Source organism: Ammospiza nelsoni, chromosome 11, assembly GCF_027579445.1.
Source record: "Ammospiza nelsoni isolate bAmmNel1 chromosome 11, bAmmNel1.pri, whole genome shotgun sequence".
Classification (NCBI taxonomy): Eukaryota; Metazoa; Chordata; class Aves; order Passeriformes; family Passerellidae; genus Ammospiza; species Ammospiza nelsoni.
In genome coordinates, this window is record NC_080643.1 from 1,022,416 (window position 1) to 1,037,823 (window position 15,408).

A 15,408-nucleotide genomic window follows, 5' to 3' on the forward strand; every position below is an offset into this window, starting at 1 on the left:
CTACAAGACATTACGGATTGTTTCCAGGACAAGACTGCAACGAACAGGTTGTGCTAAATGAACTCTCTGGGCCTGATTCTCTGCAGCAGCACTGGTGTGACCCTGTGGAAAAGCAAACAGCTCTGAGAGCCAAGCTCAGCCATCCTTGGGTGCTCCCAGAGGCCCTGAGCATCACACACAGAGTTATCTTCCATCTGAAAATAACCCATCTCCCAGGGGCCCTGTGCCTCCTGTGCCCAGGAAGCAACAGGAGGAGGAGGAAGAGGATGAGGAGGAGGACGAGGAGGAGGAGGAGCCCAAGCTGGTGACATCCAGGCTGGACCTGGCAGTGCCAGGCTCACCCTGGGTTGGAGATCTGAAGGTGGATCTCAATGACTTTGTGCAGGACGTGGTTAAAGGGTCCTGGAGCAGGGATCGGGGAAGGAGCAGAAGGGCAGGGGAGGAAGGCCCTGCACCTACCAGGAGCTTTTGGGTGGTCTTGCACCCAAAAATCGCTGCACTCTGCAGCAGTTGCCCTTTCAGAGCAGGAGCTCAGTGCCTCGGGGACGCGAGGCTGGTGGCATTTCCCAGCGCCCAGGGGAAGCTCCCCCAGTGCAGCCCCATCCATCCCTGCCCAGCCCGAGAGCCACGCAGCCCTTCCCGAGGAATGGATCAATCAATTACACAGGAGACACCTTCCAAGTGCTCCTTGGAGATCACAAATCTTCCGAGCAGGCAGCTCTATTAGATGGGCACTTCAGCCAAATCATTAAACTGGCTGCCACTCACAGGGAACAATAACTTCTTCTTTCCAAACACCTATTATTCTCTGTTACTTATTTACTAAGAATATTTTGATTCTCTTAATGTTTGGAACATCTTCCTGCACTGCTGAATTAGAAATGATGGAATTGCACATTCAGGATAATTAAATAAGACAGCTTTCTCCCAATAATAATAGTGTTGTAATGTCAGACAATAAAGGGACCCAGCCAGCTCAGGCAGGTCTCCTCCTCCCCTTCTGGCTGTGCTGCCTGGACTTTTGCAAGGGACAAAGTGGCATTAAAGCTGATGGAATCACTCAGGATGCTCTTGAGAGGCTTTTCCCTCCCTGCCATCAGCGCCCCTTTTCTGTCCTTTGCAGCTTCACCAGATTTTAAACACTTAAAAGATACTTGATAGATTTTTCCCCCCCGCAAAGAACACAGGCAGAAAATGCTTTATATATTTCTGAAAAAGCACCTTGAACCAGTGCCATCTGTGCCAGCCCCTGGTTAGGGCGCTTGGTCCCCTTCAGGGGAGATGGGCACACAGCTCACCCTTGTGAAGCTTGGGCTGTGCTGCTCCTGCCAGCCCCCGAAAGTGCTCAAACATCTCCATGGCAGGCAGCGCCCACCCTGCAGAGCCCAGCGCTGGCAGCGCCCACCCGCAGATCCTGCAGATGAGTCCCTGATATTCTGCCATGGCTGCCCAGAGGTTCATTACTCTCGCTGACTCTGTTTTCAGCAGCAGGGTGTGCACAACAGCACAGGGACTCTCTGAGGGGTGACTTGGCCTGGATCAGAAAGGATCTGTCTGCAATCTGCTCCCAGCGTGTGAGCCCAGGGCTGATCTCACACCAGCAGGAAAGGCCTGGACGGGGAGCCCCAGAGGGGTTTGGGGTGGAAGGGCCCTCAGAGAGCATCCCAACCCCTGTGCCATGGCAGGGATGCCTTCCAAAGCCACACGTTTGCACACTCCTGGCTTTCCAATGTGTCCTTTTGGGAATTTAACGATTTTTGTTGAACTAAGAGAGGTCACTTTAGCAGAGAAAAGAAACATCCTGGGGACTTGATGGATTTTGTTGTTTGCTGTAACAGAAAACTGCAGTTCCTGTGTTTAGGCACCAAACTCATCCCTCTTGGGCCAGCCCAGCCCCAAGCTCTGAGCCCTGGCTGCTGCTCCCCATCCCCAGGAATGATCCCAGGGGAGTCCCCAGCCACGAGTCCCACCACAGCTGGCACCCTGCTAATTAGCCCTGACAAACCCTGATAATGAATCATTGAGAACATGAGTTAAGCATGAAATAAAGCAAACTCCAAGGATCTTATGTAATTCTTCCTACTTCAATGGTTGCAGGAATTGAGTCACGAGATTGTTTTGGAACATTTTATGACACAAGTCAGGAGAGCTCTTTGTAAATGAAGTTTAAACTTTTTTTTTCCTTAAGGGCCCTTCATGGCTGTGCACATTTTGTACAAGTGGAGATCTTTTCCTCATCTCTTTTATTTACTCCCTTAATGCCCTTCTTCATTCATGTTGTAGCAAGCCTGGGCTGTGCAAGGCTTTACTCTGTGTGCATCAACAGCAAGCTCAGGCAAAAACCATCGACAGCCTGGTGTCCCCAGGTACTGCTAACAGCTCCTTTCTGCTGCTGTGGGCTCAGGGCAGAGATCTTTACCTTCATTCTCCTGCTCTGATACACTGACTACCAGACAATCCTGAAAATTCCCACTTCCTGCTGCTTAGCCATGGCTTTCCTTCATGGCCTGTCACACTCCGTGAAATGAATTTTCCCCTGGCTTCACCTCTCCCAGCACTCACCTGGTGAGCCTCTGGATGCTGGGGTTCATCCCTGGGGGAGCCAGCACTGGGTCCTGCAGTGCCATGCTGCATCACCCATCCCATCCCATCCCATCCCATCCCATCCCATCCCATCCCATCCCATCCCATCCCATCCCATCCCATCCCATCCCGTCATGAAAAAATGATGTCAAAATGCTTATGTATGTATTTATTGTGATATGCAGGGCTGAGGCCCAGATCTGGTACAGATACTGGATCAAGCCCTGTGCTCCCTGGCAATCTAATTTTATCCTGACACATTGATTGCTCTCTCTTCATCTGTGGCTGCTGTCCCAAAGGGGCTAAGTGAGAGGAGCTGCATTTTTTTTTAACTTTCCTGTAAGATGACATGAAATAAATTGAGAAGAACACACACAAGAACAATGTGGGGTTTGTTATTCACGAGACAGCTCTGAGAAGGGGAAAAATTGGAGCTGAGATTCGTGAAGGATGGCACAAAATATGGTGGAATTTCTGACTAATAAATCACAGAGAACCATTCCAAACAGAGGGGACTGGTCCATGCATTTTGGAAATCACTCTGTATTGCTGTCCCTGCTTTCCAGCAGGTGTTAAACATGGGATTTCCTGGAAAAGGCAGGCCTGGGACTCATGCAGTCTATGGACAGATTTAATGGGGAATTACAGCTCCCAGAACAGCCAAAGCCAGCCCCCAGTGCAGGTGCAGGGATCCCTCAGGGATCTGGAATTTCACAGGCAGCAATGTCCCTCACATGCAGCGCCTCAGCAAGGGATGCTGAGCTTTGCCACAGGGCACAATTCATTACCTGTCCTTTCAACAAGGGCTTGCAAGGATTTCCACAGATTTCCATGGGGATCAAACTCCAGATATAAAGCTGAGGAACGCCAGCAAGGGGCACAGCACCAGACCTGGACAGCAAAAGCAACAAAAGCCCTCGGAAGCACCAAAGCAAAAGCAGACAGGACAAGCAGCAAGCCCCATGTCAGCCAGAAAGCCACAAGCAGGAGATGCCTGGGTGAAAAGCACATCTCCCCCTCCAGGATTGCTGTATTTTACCAGAAAATACCCAAATGAACCAATTTTCCCCATGTAACTCTGCTGGGAGCAGCCAGAGCTGAGCCCCTGCTCTCCCCACCTGACCCTCAGTGCAGGGGAGGGTCCCTGGCCCCTCTCTCTGGGGTGGCCCTGGGGGTCACAGGCTCAGCTCAGCAAATATTGGTGCTGCTAATGGCACAGGAAAACCTGGGGTCAATATTTGCACAGCCAAAGCGCTGCCCTTAATTTTCCTGCAAATATTTAAGGAAAAAGTCAAACAGAGACTCACCCTCCTGTCAGGAAAGCCTCGTTTGCACCACTGACAATCCAGAGTTTCTCACTGAACCTCTCTCACTTCAAATAACCCAAAACTTAAAAGTGTTTCTTAATTTTAGCAGCTTTTTTTTCTCTTGACCCAGATACCAACAAGCTTTTACTACTGGGAAATGCAATGTTCATGCAGCAGGGCTAAACCCATTTATTTCTGCATTAAACTTGGAGAGCTTCTCTCCCTCCTCCTTAATTCCCCACCTTGGTGGTGCTCTGCATTCTCTCCAGGTTTAGAAGGTGTCTTGTGTTCCCCCTCTGGTTCCTCCATCAGCTCAGGGCCAACCCTGCCCAAATCACTGAACATTTCAGACACGCCAATGGTGGCTCAGGGTTGGCGTGAGCAGACAAGAATAAAATTGCTTTTTATAAGGTTTTTATTAAAAGCAATTCAGTTTGGAGAACCAGAGCATGAATTAAAGGAGTGGTGCTGGGCTGTGTGTTAATTGCAGCCAGTTAATTTAATTGGGGGTGGCTGATGAGGGCAGGGCAGTGCTGGCTCTGCCACAGCCATGGGGAAAATCCACGTCCTCAAGACATCCCCTGGATTTTCTGCTGGTTCGACTCATTAGCAATTTTCCTTTTCATGCTCTTTGAGAGGGAAAAAACAACAACAACAAAAAAAGGCATTTTGGAGAAGAGAGGAGCGAGTAAAAGACAGGCAAACCCATGAGAGCACTTAGGGAGGAGAGAGCCCTCCTGTGTCCCTGTGTTTGCTTGGGAACTTTTCCATTTACACCCAAGGCTCCAGCTCAGGGGTCACACCAGGCAGCCCCAGCACTGCAGAGGGCACAGGGGAGCCTCAGCAGCTTTTAGTGCTTCCAACCAGCACAGGAATTCCAAACAGGAATTCAAGTTCATCCCATAAATCACAACTCCCATCGAAGCCCTGCTTGGGAGTGGGCAGGATTGGGATGTGCTGAGTTAATGCTTGAAATCAAAGTAACCACTGACAATCCTCCTGAAACACAGCAAATTTCCTTTATCCTCACTGCCAGGAAGGAGAATCTTCCCTTCCTTCATTACTTTATGTCCTTTTCTGTGTTTATGAGGCAAAAGTTATCTAGGCATTTCAACCATTAATTAATTGAAACTCCTGCTTAATCCCCACCAGAACTAGGCTGGAATTCTTTAAATTGGAGTGTTTTGGAGTTATTTGTCCATTTCTACACCAATGAAATTGTGGATTTGTTCAAATCTGAGGAACATTTAAGGTTGGAGTTGATGTTCTTTTTCAACTGTGATCATGCTGTGATTCTGTGAACACAGTCTGAAAATTCTGAAGGAAAAAAGGACAATGAGAACATCCCTGAGGGAAGCAGAGCCATCCCAGCTCCTCTTGTGGCCAAGGCTCCACGTTGGGTCTCTCTTTAGTCAAAGCCTTCTCCTGGTCCTTTCTGTGTGCTGGGAGAGCCCCAGCGCCAGTGGGAGTGTGGGCCTGGGGTCTGGGGAGATGGAATGGGCTGGGTTCCATGGATTGACAGAGAGAGGAGCAATCTGCACCCTCTCTTGTAGACCAGAGGCCTCCAGAGAACGTGGCTGTCCCGGAGGAACAGCAAACCCTGGCCAGCCAAGAGCCACATCATAACAGCTGCATTATTTAAAATTATTTAATTGGCAGTGAGCGTGCAATCTAAGGCTGCAATACAAGCAAAAACCCACTTGAGCCAAATTGCTGGGACACAATCATTTGCTGATTAATCCCCAAAGTACACTGTAAAGGACATAGCCAAAGACTTCAGGACAATGGTCTTATTTTTACTGTGCCACATCATATTTTTCATTTACCAGTGCAGTTCTTGTTAAAGACCTGTAATTTCATCTTTGGTTCACCCTGTGAGAAGCCTTTGCCTCGTCCCAAAATACCCACTCAGAAAAGCTTTCACCAGAAGCTTGCAACCAACAATAAAAACAATCACCTGAAACCACCCTCAATTTGGGGCACTTCCATCAATCCAGCTCCTGCTGATGCTCCCACTGGAGCTCGGGCTCTTAAATGATTTCTCACTTTCATCCTGGCTCTGAAACTGCACAAAATTCTCACATTTGGGCAGCGCTGGAAGCAAGAACAGCAAAGCCGCAAAGCTCCTGGGTCCCCGTGAGAGGCAGAGAGGATTTTGCCCTAAACGTCCCCATTTCCATCCATCCCTCATGCTAATTGAGTTCTAAACCTCCACTGGAGCTTCCTGTTGGCAGCTGCTGGCCCAGCTCCCATCTGTCCTGGGGCCATTCGTGTCTCCTGGGCTCCGGGTTCAGCTCCAGGTTTTCCACCCTTTTCCTGTGCAGGGCTCCAGGGAACGATTCCATTCCCTGCTGCTGCAGCTCCCTCCCTCCCTCTCAGCAATAACAAACCCACTAATTCTCACCGCTCCAAGACACCAGAGCCATAGCAATAAAACTTGCAAACAGAGGGGAGGGAGAGAAGCACGTAAATATGATTCAAACCTAAGCTGAAGTTACTAAAATCCAATTGAATTCAAATTTCTTTTCCTCCTTCCCCTGGCTGATGTTTCCCCAAAGCTACTCCCTTGAATTACACGTGCACAATCACCCTTCATTTCCATCAGCTGCATTCTCACGTTGGAAAAACCTCAGCATTATGGAAAAACCTCAGCACCTTGTGTTGCTTATGGAAAAGCCTCAGCACCTTGTGTTTCTTATGGAAAAACCTCAGCACCTTGTGTTTCTTATGGAAAAACCTCAGCATCTTGTGCTGCTTATGGAGAAAACAATTTCTGTGATGAAGGTTTTGTCCAGGTGAGTTCTGAGTGCCTGGAATGACTCAAAAGCCAAGGATGCCTCTGACACTGGAAAGGTTTGCAGGAATGAGACCAAGCAAATGTCTGTCCCCCATTTGAAAAGGAGCAGAGCGTTTACAGGAGCACAGCAAAGAGTGGTAGCAGCCAGAAAAAAGGGTATGAATTGGTTTTGGAGAACCATGGGAAGTGTCTCACCACCATCAGCCCAAATCTTCCTGCTGGAGCACAGGCAGGTGACCCAAGAAGTGACATCTGTGAAGTGGCCGTGCAGGGGTGACACCGATGCTGCTGGATTTGGGGAGACTTTGGTTGTTTCCAGGATTTCAGCCCTAGGGAACAAGAGGACGTTGGTTAGACTTGGCTGGCAGCACCACTGCTGCTTCTTACTGCCCAGGAAACGTGGGTTTATGGCAAGCACAGCTCCCCAGTTTAATGGGATTTTGTTGGGATAAGAGAATTGACCATACAGGAGGTGTTGACCTTCCAGAAACCAACTGCAAAATAATCTCAGATAACCAAGAAATTGCTGAGATCCTCCAAGATCATCCACTGAAGGGATTTCCAGAGCAGCTGTGGCTGCCCCTGGATCCTGGCAGTGCCCAGGGCCAGGCTGGACACTGGGGCTGGGGGCATCTGGGACACTGGGAGGGGTCCCTGCCATGGCAGCCTTTAAGGTCCAACCCAACCAACCCAACCCATTCTGTGACTCCCTCTACAGAGCACACACAATAAATAAATAATTTTTTTGAGCACTCTCATGCAGGTCTCCTCCAGGGGCAGTACTTTGGGTGCAGACACAGGGAGGTCACCCCAGGAGTGACCACAGGATCAGCCCCAAGCTCGAGCTGAAACGTGAAACCTCCCCTGAGCTCCATCAGCCTGTGTGGAGGCCTCTTGCAGAACCAGCCCTAATATTCAAAATTTAGCAACACCATCTGTTAGGGACTTTGTTAAATAAAAACAACTCATTACTGAACTTAGATCTGGGAGAAGGATGGCTTTCCTTCACATATAACTGATTTTCTTCAGCTGGAAAAACACAAATAGTTGTTTCCCAGCATTTCTGAACCGTTTCCAAAGGTTTCTGACAGCAGCCACGTTCCTAACCTGTAGCCAAAGAAATAACTGTACTATTAATCTGGAGCTGGCAGTAACTCCTGACATTTGAATTATGCTGCTGAAAGGTGTCTTTTACCAGCTGGTAAATAACGATCCCCTAATTACAGATATAAATCTGGGGAGGTATGAATGCACAGCTCAAAGTGATGAAAATGTTTAATAAAATATGGCCCAGAAATGGAAAGTGTGATCAGATTCAGCACCTTGACCACGGGGGGTTTGTGGATCTGCTGGTAGAACCACAACAGCCCCTGAGGATGGAAGACCCCTGTCCCAGGGACAAATAGAATTGGTTGGGTGGTTATAATTGGTAAAACTGGTGGTTATAATTAGTAAAACTGGTAGTTATCATTGGTGTAACTGGTGGTTATCATTGGTAAAAATTATGATTATTATTGGTAAACTGGTGGTTATCACTGGTGTAACTGGTGGTTATCATTGGTAAAATTGATGATTGTAATTGGTAAAACTGGTGGTTATCATTGGTAAAACTGGTGGTTATAATTGGTAAAACTGGTGGCTGTAATTGGTGTAACTGGTGGTCATCATTGGTATAACTGGTGGTTATCACTGGTGGCCATAATTAGTAAAACTGGTGGTTATCATTGTCCCAAGAAATCTAAACAACCAGTGTGTCATGAAACCCCTTCTTAGCTACCCAGGTTCCTACGGCTGCAGCAGAGAAGAGCACTAATGATGAGCCCTGCTGATAATCAGCAGACCATTATTAATTTTGTTTCCCCAGTGAAGTTTGATGAAGATATGGTTTCCTTTTGGGGCCTGGATTTGTCACCTCTGTGATTCAGACTTATGTCATAGATCTCTAATGACAGAAATTGGAAAAAGCTCAAAACTGTATTTTTTAATACTTTTGTTCAAATCACTTTTTAAAATTCTATCCCAAGCCAACTATTCTACAAAAGCCATGGCAGCTTGATCTCAAATGGCTTAATTTTTGTGCTTCACTTTCAGTTTTTTTGAGTATTACATTTATTCATTATAATTTTTCGTTGGTTTTTTTGGCAGTGCATAAAGACAAATTTTTTTTCTTAAGATTGATTTTGCTAATTGCTGCCTCACCAAAAATCCCCAGCAGAGCTTCTCCAGTGACTTGCACAACTCCCTGACTGCAGTTCACAGCCTGAGACAGAGCTCACCCAAGTGCCTGCATGGAAGAGATCTCTGGGTGTGACTCAGTGAATATCATGGGATGTTTTGGGATGGGAGGATCCCCCATCCCAGCCCCTGGCCCTGCCCAGACACCCCAAATCACACCCTGGGCATCCCTGGCAGTGCCAGCACCCTCTGGGGATGAACCTTTCCCAATAATAGAACAAAATAATATATACAGTTTATATATTATTATATTATGGATATAATTATTATTATATATTATTATATTATTATTATATATTATTATAGCATTTTATATTATGATATATAATATATAAAATATAAAATATAATATGAATATATAATATATAATATATAATATATAATATATAAATATAATATAAAGATATATATAATAGATATAATATAAAATAATATAAATTATAAAATATATATTAAAATATGATTATATATTATTATATGCTATTATAGTCTTTTATATGTATATACCTTTTTATATACAGGTGCATATAAAATATATTGTAAATAGTAACACAGCCTGGGGAATGGCGAGTGACCTTGCTGACTGCTGAGACACAGCACAGCTCAGTCCAGGCTGGATTTCTCACCTGATAATTGTGGTTATCAGCCACAACTGCCACTTGAGCCCAGATCTGGGTCCCACTCCTCCAGCGTGCTCTCAGCTGAGCCTGGAAGCAAAGCCGGCAGGGAAGGAGCAGGGGAGTTCATTCCCAGCTGCCAGCGCAGTTCCTTCTCCAGCACTACAGTCATTAGCTGTGCGGCACAACACCCAAATGACTCCTCTGCAGCTCCTGCAGAGCTTTCCCTGCCACGCTCGGGGTGCTCCACCTCTGTACTGCTGTGCCTCACTGCACCCTTATCGATGGAGGCACTGCCCACCCAAGGGCTCGGCAATCGGTCACGTTCCCAAATCCCCGTGTTCCCCTGAAAGGAAGGCATCTCTGACACAGCATCTGCCCGTGCTCAAATTACAAATTACAGCGATGAGCCTCTGCCTCTGCTCATCCCAGCCATGGCAGGGACACCTCCCCTGCTCCTGTTCTGTCCAGCCTGGCCTTGGGCACTGCCAGGGATCCAGGGGCAGCCACAGCTGCTCTGTGCCAGGGCTGCCCACCCTCAAATCACCAACCCCACCACCCTCAAATCCCCAAAAATCTTCTCAATGCAGGCCTTACCGAGGCCATCTCTGGCATGGGGATGAAGAACACGCCAGGGCATCACTGTGCATTTCCTGGTGACCAACACCAACCTTCCTCAGAGCTCTGCTCAAACCCACCCCACAGCCAGGCTGAGACCCAAACAAGGACCAAAGCCAACCCTGCCAGCTCCACACCAGCTCTCTGGGCTGGGCATTAAACCAATGAAAGGGGTTTTTGAGGAAAGCTGGAACAGGAGAGGAAGAGCTGGGCTGCAGGAGCTGGAGCTGGCGTGCAAGGCTGAATTAATAGCTTAATGCAATTCAGTTCTTACTGGTTGCCTGGAAACTAACTTCGAGAAAATAAAGAGGAAAAGCACAAACCATAATGGGTGTAGAGGGCTTAATAGGGAATTATTGATGCCACCAGACTGACAGTCTGATGGATTTCTAACCAAATCACTCCAAATGCTCCTTTATTATTATTATATGTTCTCTTCAACAACAAGGTCCAAGGCCAGAGGAGAGGAAATATTCCTGGAGCTGGGGTTAATGCCTGCAGGAGGGGCTGGTGTGCGCAGGGCAGCCTGGATGATCTGCTTCTGTGCTCAGCATCTCCTGCAGCAGCACACACAGGGACAATCTCTGCCCTGCTCTGTCCCTCTGTGCTCAGCATCTCCTGCAGCAGCACACACAGGGACAATCCTTGTCCTGCCCTGCTGGACAATCCCCCCCTGCTCTGTCCCCCCGTGTTCAGCATCTCCCTGCCCATCTCCTGCAGCAGCAAACACAGAGAGAATCCCTGCCCTGTCCTGCTGCTCTGCCTCGGTGCTCAGCATCTCCTGCAGCAGCAAACACACAGAGAATCCCTGCCCTGTCCTGCTGCTCTCCCTCCGTGCTCTGCATCTCCCTGCCCGTGTTCTGCAGCAGCAATCACAGAGAGAGAATCCCTGCCCTACAGAGCTGCTCACAAGCAGGAGCTGCTGGGCTCCAGCTGCAAACAGAACTGCTCGGGCAGCCCCAGCCCAGCCAAGCACTGCCCCAGGGAGGGTTTGGTGCCTCCTCATCCCTGTGCTCATGGGCAGGGATAAAACCTGCCCTGCAAAGCTCCTGCCTCCCCAAAGGCTGAGGGGTCCTCTGGGCTGAGCAGAGCCTGGAGGAGATGAGGGATCACGGCAGGAAAAGGGGACCAGAGGCTGCTGGTTTTGATAGAAAGCTCCTGTTCATCCCAGTAAGGGCCTCATCCAACCCAGTGAGGACCTGCCGAGTCTGGGAGGCCACGAAGCTAACTGTTAATGATGCATATTTTAATTAGCTAAGGAAGCAGCTCAATGGTTCTGGCAAACAGAGCAAATCCTGTCCCCGCAGCAGCCCCAGTCACAGCAGCATCCCCCAGGGCAGCTCCCACCGCCAGACCCTGGTGCCCATCTTGGGATGGTACACGTTTTATCCTGATTATTTTGGACAGGACTGAGGTCAGTTTAACTGCCTTAACCTTCAGATGAGCACCCGCCTCTCTGCTGGACGTGTAACTAAAGCACTGAGAACACCAACCCAGAAAAACCCCAGCACCCTGGGGCTGCTCAGAGCCTCCCACACACACCCCCAGCCCTCAGGGACAAACCTGGCAGGATTTCAGGGTGAGGACATCAGGTGTTAGAAACACCTCTGAGAACAGACCCTGTGTCTCCTCCCATCTCTGGGGTGCACTGGACAAGGCTGGATAATGTAATATAGAACATATTGTAATATAGAACAGAGCAGGGCTAATTTTGAGTCTGCTCCTGATTTATCTGTGATGTCAAGATATTCAGTATCTCGAGGTATCTCCTCGAGAGCATTTAAAATAGTCTCTAAGCAAGTCATTATTTCTTGCTAAAAATGGGGTTTTAAATGAGCTAGTTACTGAAAAAAACAACAAACTCTAAATTGTTTTCCAATTCCACAGGTCTCGTTCCTGTTTCCAAGTGATCTGTGGTAATAAAGTCCCAACATGGAGATCCAATGCCCCAACAAAATTACTTAATGATTCACAGAATGCACATCAAATCCCTACAACCCAGGCTAAGACAAACATAATCACACACCTTTTTCATTACAGCTCTTTGGACACTGGAGGAATAACAGAATTTAGCTCACCATTTTTCACTTATTTTTCATTGTTATCCCATTACCCACAAGTTCTGTTTCCTGTGTATATCTCTTTTTAGGAGTTGCTGGACCAACAAACCTGGAGGGTGGAGCCGGGCACTGCAGAGCAGGGCTCAGCCGCTCTCTGTGGCCCTGGCACAGCCCCTGCAGGGTGGCAGAGCCTGCAGCCCACCAGCCCCTCTCCAACCAACCTCACCAGAACCTCCTCACGGGAGCTGCTGGCTCCTCCCGCCATCTGGGGAATTGCAGGGATTTATTTCAGCTCAGGACCCGTCTCCCGCTCGGTGAACTTTTGGTGGTGGACATAACAAAAAGCATCCCTGAGCCCGTTCTTCTTGGAAGGAAGGAGATGTCCTCCTCAAGTTCAACAGTGTCAAAGTCTGACTTCTTTGTGGTGGCTGGAACACGTCATTCCAGGGCTGTTACTCTGCAAAATAATTCACAGATTCCAAACACTGATATTTATAGCTGAAGCACAACTCCTAAAGTCTCATGGTTCTAATGGGAATGTTGGCAGGTCCTTTATTATGTCACAGTGAGCAGTGGTGTTAAAAGTTCTGGAATCAAACTATCAATGCATGATAAATGGGGGGTGAGCTGCTTGTGTCACACCACTTATTAAGTTGGTACCATAAATTATTGCACTGTAAAAATCAATGTTTACTTCAGACTTCCCTCCCATATTTTCATTGCTGTTTTCTAGAATTCATTTTAAAAATTACAAGTAACGAAAAAAGAAAAAAAAGAAACCCAAAACCACGTGAAACAGGAAAATTAATTTTCTTCAGGCCAAATTGTTCTCTATTACCTAAACAAAACAACAGCTGAGGGTGTTGCAGTTATTAAAACCAGCCAGACAAGAGAGGATGAATTGGAGATGGATCAGACCGTGCAGTCAGATATTAACCAAAAATTCCAGGAGTTGAATTGAGGAAAGTATGATTTGTTTGGGGTTTTTTTGAGGATGAATCACTATTTATCAGCCAATTTAAACTTTTTATTCCCAGATGAGACCTCCAGGAACACTGAGTGTAGCATGAGTGTCCCTTTGATGGCAGGCAGAATGTTCTGATGTTAATTCTCCTGGATTTTGCACAAGGAGAAACATCCTCTGCTGGGGTAGGACACCCTGTGACCCTCCCCTGCTCTGAGGAGATGCTGAGAGCTGCCAGAACCTGTCTGGATGGCCTAAAGGGAGGAAAATCCTTCCTTTCCTTGTCCTGAGCCCTCAGCCTGCTGGGGTGCCCATCCCTCCCATCCCTCCCCAAAAGACTCCCCAACATTTAGGATCCAGCCCTGTGTTCCAGGGAGGTTGCACAGCTGTTGAATCCTGCTGGGGAGAACTCAGGAGCAGCCAAGGCCAGAGGAATGGTGTGGGAGGAGATCCTGTGGCCCTGTTTGCCCTGCCCAGCCCCAGGTGAGCTCGGGATCACACCTGGCCCACGGCTGCCACGGTGTCACACACATTCAGGAGCAGCCTGGCAGGTCCTGTGAGCACAAACAGCAAGAGAAAACCACATTTCCTAGGTTTTTACACCCAAAGAGTGGAGCTTTTTTAGAAAATAAAAATTGTCCCTGGTGTTTCTGCCAGTTTGGTTTCAGCTTCCACTTGGCAGGAGCTGCACGCCAGCAGCGCGTTCCTCACTCTGTTTTGATAGACTCTGTCTCCCAAAATCCCAGTTTTTGGGGATTCCTCTCCTCCAGCCCAGCACCCAAGCACTTCTAGAGCGTTCCTGCATTTATCAAGTGCCACCTGCAATGTGCAGGCTGGCAAATTCTCCTTTGCTGCAGGCCAGGCACAGCCCGGGGATTTATTGCCCATAAGTCAGAGATTCCGCAAACAGCAGCACCAAAGAGCGCATTAGCTCTGCTCTGAGTGAGCACAGCCCGTCTCCAGCCAGCCTCCCTGACTGATGATGCAAAGGGGAGAAATTAGGGCCTCAGAAGCTTTTATGGCTGTTCTTAGCTCGTGTGTGTGTGCACAGCGTGGGGAGCGGCGTGCTGCGTTGGGCTGGCCATCAACAATGGGCTGGAGCAGGCAGGTGTCAGTGAGGGCTGCAGGAACCTGAGAGGGACCATTCCCACCTCCCTCAGCACGGGGACAGGCTGCCAGCCAGGGCAGGAGGCACCAGAGCAGGGGAACGTGGGGATTCGGGGTTGCAGCAGGACACTGCCTGGGTTTGCTTGGTGGCCACCCACACTCTGGGATTCTGGCGTTCCTTGCCCTAAAAATATAATAATAAAATAAAAAATCTAAAAAAAAAAAAAAAAAAAAAAAAAAAAAAAAAAAAAAAAAAAAAAAAGAGTAAAGAGTCTGAATTTTGCAGGATAAAAGTTTGAATATTAAACTTTACCTACCTTTAAAAGAAGGGGCTGAGGAAGAAGGCATGGCTGCCTATGATTTAACAGCTTCAGCAAGGATTCTGTGCAGAGTGCAGAAAGGAAAAGGCTGTCACAGGCCTCCCTAAGTCTCTCAGATCTCAGGCCAAGATTCCCCCATCCTACAAATAAACCTTTTAACCCTCTTGTTGGCCATGCTGCCACCTTACAGGGGGTCCTAGGGGTCGAGTACCTGTGCCTGTTATTGCCTGGGGCTCAGCAGCTCTGCCAGGCAGCATTCTGCAGATGCACAAACTCATTAATCCTGCAGGTTCAGGGTGCATATGCAATCCTCTTGCATCCCACATTCCCACCTATTACCTCCAATTTAGATCATCTGCCTTGTTTGGTACCCGTGCTGTCTGCAGAGGGATCAGAGCCAGCCCGGCTCCCTGCATGGAGAGTGAGCTCAGAGCTGGGCAGAAATCAGAGCTGCATCCCTGAGGAGCCTCCCCTCAGTGCCCACACTGTCCTGGGAGCACGGCCTGGTGTGGAATAAAAATCACACACCTTCTTCTCCCCACAGCTGGGAAGCGTTCACTCATTAAACCAATCATTCTGCTGTAACAATATGAAATTAAAGGGTTTCTTTTGCTTAAAAGTAATAGACAGAGGCAATCTGAGGTAATCTCGTGTGCCAGTGTGGAGGAAGGACGTGCTGCAGAGCACATCTGGGGCAGATGTTCAATGACACTGCATAGAGCTCTCAGCTGGGGCTGCCCTGCCCATGCCACCATTCCTCACAGGGCTGCTGGGGTCTCCTGCCCATCCCTCGATGGTTC